Source organism: Penaeus vannamei, chromosome 11 (genome assembly GCF_042767895.1).
Source record: "Penaeus vannamei isolate JL-2024 chromosome 11, ASM4276789v1, whole genome shotgun sequence".
NCBI lineage: Eukaryota > Metazoa > Arthropoda > Malacostraca > Decapoda > Penaeidae > Penaeus > Penaeus vannamei.
Genome location: NC_091559.1, coordinates 41,685,268 through 41,690,267, shown reverse-complemented (window position 1 = coordinate 41,690,267; position 5,000 = coordinate 41,685,268). Strand labels below are relative to the sequence as shown.

Below are 5,000 nucleotides of genomic sequence, written 5' to 3'. Positions count from 1 at the left end.
CACCACATAGTCACTACACCTTCACTTCACTTTCTCAGTAGAACATAACCATTAATATCCCACCTATCACTCAATCACAACACATTCTTGTATAGTGACACAACCAACTTACTATCACTCACTATCACAAAGTCACCATCAAGTCGTCTCTTCACCACACATTGCAACCTAACCGTCACTATGCCACTGTCATGTCTGCAATGTATAATACATGTCATACCTTGCCATACACTTCCTTTGAGGCGATACTCGTCCGTCTCGCTTTTAAATCAGTCAATAAATTTGATGAAATTCGTAATTCCATAATTAATTAGGGAGATTAGCTCTTCTATTAAACCTAGACCTCACTATTGTTCTATTTTTGGACTACGAGGCGGTATTCTAGAAGCACAAATTTCTATTAATGATGGTCATGTTGATAATATTAATAATAATATTGATGATAACAATAATAATGATGAAAATTATAATGATAATAACAAGGATAAAAATAACAGCAATAACAACAATAATGATAATGATAATGATGATGATAATAATAATCATCATAATAAAGTAATAATAATAATAATAAAAATAACAGTAACAACAACAACAACAATAACAATAATAATAACAATACAAATAATGATAATGATGATAATAATGATAATGATGATAAAAACACAAATAATGATAATAATAATAATAATAATAATAATGATAATTACAATAATAAATATAACAGTAATAACAACAATAATCATGATAATGATAATGCCGATGCTGATAATTATAAAAACGATAATAATAATAATAATAATAATAATAATAATAATAATAATAATAATAATGATAAAAGTAATAATAATGATAATATTAATAATGATAATAATAATAGTAATAATAATAATGATAATAATAATTATAAAACAACAAAAAGGGTCAAGAGGTGAGATAATTTGCATATTTTAATTGGATCACCTCACATCGCAGAGAAGATTCACTCTACAGCTATTCCCAGAGCGGCGCGAACTCTCTCTTCCCTTTGTTATAAAAAACGGAATAACTTTCTTTTATATTTCGTTAATCCCAATTCGCTTGCGGAGAGTGTGAAGCGGGGTTGCAGATGAGTGAAGTTGGGAGGAAGAGGGAGAGGGAGGGAGGGTGGGAGAGAGAGAGAGAGAGGGATATATATATATATATATATATATATATATATATATATATATATATATATATATATATATATATATGTATGTATATATATACATATATATATATATATATATATATATATATATATATATATATATATATATATATATACTGAGAGTGAGAGAAAGAAAGAGAGAGAGAGAGAGAGAGAGAGAGAGAGAGAGAGAGAGAGAGAGAGAGAGAGAGAGAGAGAGAGAGAGAGAGAGAGAGAGAGAGAGAGAGAGAGTGAGATAGAGAGAGCAAAACAGAGAGAGAGAGAGAGAGAGAGAGAGAGAGAGAGCGATAGATAGAGAGACAAATAGATAGAGAGATAGATAGATAGATAGAGAGGGAAGGAGAGCAAGACGAATAAGAAAAACAAAGGTAGAAATATCGGCAAAATAAGAAAAAAGAATAAAAAAAACATACACATAAAATGAATAACATAAAAATAAATCGAACAGAAAAAATACTAGATAAAGATGTATAGAAAAAAAGGAAAAAAAGCATGAAAGAAAATTACGGCATTGTTAAGAAAGAAAATTAAAAAGTAAAAATAAAAATAGCATCAATATTATCAACTACATACAAATTCAACAGCGAATAACTTGTTTAAAGATCAACAACATCATTTCTAAACTACAACAACCCACTTTAAAATAACTAACAACTGACGCTTTTTGATCCCCGACACTGTTACCAATAAAGATGAATTAGGAAAAGTTTATTACGTCTATAAATAGCCATCTCTTATCTTATAAATACCATGATTCATAATGACTAGTATTTCATCAACCATAAACGTTATTCTAATGTTCATGCAGATCGATATTTCGTTCATTTCCTGCCTATGACATGAGGTGAATTCTGTCATATCTACGACACTATATCTCCATCATAGACAGGATATAGCCTGTTTTAATTAAATATATATTACTATAACGCTTGTAACAACTACAGTACAGTATCATCGTTCGTCATAGACTTTTTTTTGAATTTTGAACATTGTGAACTGTTCTCGTAAATGTACACAACTCGCGGTAAAATGTGACACTATATCAGAGGCATCATACAAAGTGCCCCATCATACAGAGTCATGAAAACGTAATGGACTGGCAGTACTTGAATTTGTAGCACATGTAATAAATAAACAGATAAATAAATAAATGAATATACAAATACATACATACATATATGCACACACACACACACACACACACACACACACACATACACACACACACACACACATACACACACACACACACATATATATATATATATATACATATATATATACATATATATATATATATATATATATATATATATATATATATATATATATATATATATATACATACATATACACACACACACACACACACACACACACACACACACACACACACACACACACACACACACACACACACACATATATATATACATATATATATATATAATATATATATATATATATATATATATATATATATATGCATACATACATACTTATATACGTATGTACAGTTACGAAGAAAAATATCGTTAGGAAATCCTGCTAAATATTTTGACACAAGCAACGATACTTTCTGAAATATAGTTGTTAAAGCTACTATACTGTTAGCATCCCTGAATCTCCAACTGCATCAGGGTATGTAAAGCTTATCTGAATATTGCAAGACATATTCCACCTCTCACAGGAATAAAATCATCATCTCACAGTGAATCCACATCAATTTCGAAACGATTATTCGAGACTTGAACGTAACGAATTGGAAACCCAAAATAGGAAGCCTTCAGTAACATAAGGTTCAGTTCGATAATGAATGTTTCGACAACTCTCCTCCTTACGATGGTTTTCTGTGCAGCTGTACGCACACACGCGCGCGCACACACACATACATACACACACGCACAAACGCACACACACATACACACGCACACACATACACACGCACACACATACACATACACACATACACACACACACACACACACACACACACACACACACACATACACACACACACACATACACATACATACATACATACATACATACATACGCTCACACATACACACACGAACACTCACACACACACACACACATTTTTTCCCTCTCTCTCTCTCTTTTTGTTGTTTTTTTTTCAATTTCTTTCCCGGCATTTCGCAGAATTATTACCATAAAAGCAGATCTTAACATCCAGTATGAACTATCACAGATACAAACACACACACAAACGAAAACTTATGCACAAACACCACAAACAAACACACACGCACAAACGCAAACTTATGCACAAACACACACAAACAAACACACACAAACGCAAACTTATGCACAAACACCACAAACATACACACACACACAAACGCAAACTTATGCACAAACACACACACACAAACTTATGCACAAACACAAACAGACAAACACAACCACCCATTTAGTTAAGGCACCGACCGTTAGTGCGGTAGCGAGGTCTCGTTTCGCAGTGGTTAGTCGCACTCCTCTGCCATGCTAATCAAATTCAAAATGGTCTACATTAATCACTATTGGATTTGGGGGATGACCCTTATGTCTGGCTGTTACTTACGGTTTGCGGCAGCGGGAGGGCAGGTGCGGTCTGTCTTTGTCTGTGGTCCGTGATTCGGTCTCGCTGTCTTGGGTTGTCCGTTTGGGTCTGAACTCTGTCTGTTTGGGTGTCTTTAGGTCTTTTTTTTCTGTTTCTGTCGGTTTCTCGGTCTCTTTGTTTTCTCGCTTCTCCTTCTCTGTCTCTGTCTCTCACTCACTCTCTCTCTCTCTCTCTCTTTGTCTGTCTCTCTCCCTCTCTCTCTTTTTGTCTGTCCCTCTCCCTCTCTCTCTCTTTGTCTGTCTCTCTCTCTCTCTCTTCTTTCCCTCCCTCCTATCATATTATATCTCTCTCACTCTTCCTCCTATCATATATCTCAGTCAATCATGCCTTAAAATCTGTTTTCTCTCGCTCCCTCATCCTTTCACTCTTTCACTTCTCTCTCTCAGACACAATTAAAAATCCCAAAACATAGGAACTAACAACCCCCCCAAAAAAAAGAAAAAAAGAAAAAAAAATTAACATCATATCAATCCAATTAAGTATTTTTTTCAATTCCTTCCTTCCTCCATTCATTCATTCTTTGATTTTTCTTTCTTTTTTAATTCCTTCGTATCTGTTCTTCTTTTCTTTCATTCATTCTTTCACTTTTCTTTCTTTTTCAATTCCTTCCTTCATCCATTCCTTTCTTTCTCTTTCTTCCTTCCTTTTTCAATTGCTTCCTTCCAATATTCTTTTATATTTCTTCATTCCTCCATTCATCCCATCTTTTCTCTTTCTTCTCTTTTCAATTCTTTCCTTCCTCCATCCATCCCTTCTCTTCTCTCTCTTCCTACCTCCATCCACCCCTTCTTCTCTCCTTCTTCCTTCCTCCATCCATCCCTTCTCTTCTCTCTCTTTCTTCCTCCATCCACCCCTTCCTTTCTCTTTCTTCCTACCTCCATCCATCCCTTCTTTTCCCTCCCTTCCTTCCTCCATCCCTTCTTTTCCCTTCCTTCCTCTCTCCCTCCATCCATTCTTTTCCCTTTCTTCCTTCCTCCATCCATCCCTTCTTTTCCCTTCCTTCCTACCTCCATTCATCCTTCTTTTATTTTTCTTCCCTTTTTAATTCCTTCCTTCCTCCATCCATCCCTTGCTTTTCCCTTTCTCCTTCCCCTACCTCCATCCATCCCTTCTTTTCCCTCCCTTCCTTCCTTCCTCCATCCATTCTTTTCCCTTCCTTCCCTCCCATCCCACCCCTCCCTTTCT

The 5,000-nt window shown here is 34.6% G+C and overlaps 1 protein-coding gene across 1 annotated transcript in view; it reads right to left on the bottom strand.

The window, feature by feature from the left end:
* The window catches only part of LOC113803191 (FMRFamide receptor), a 33,721-nt gene that overhangs the window by 4,720 nt on the left and 24,001 nt on the right, over positions 1 to 5,000 (bottom strand). The window lies entirely within an intron of this gene.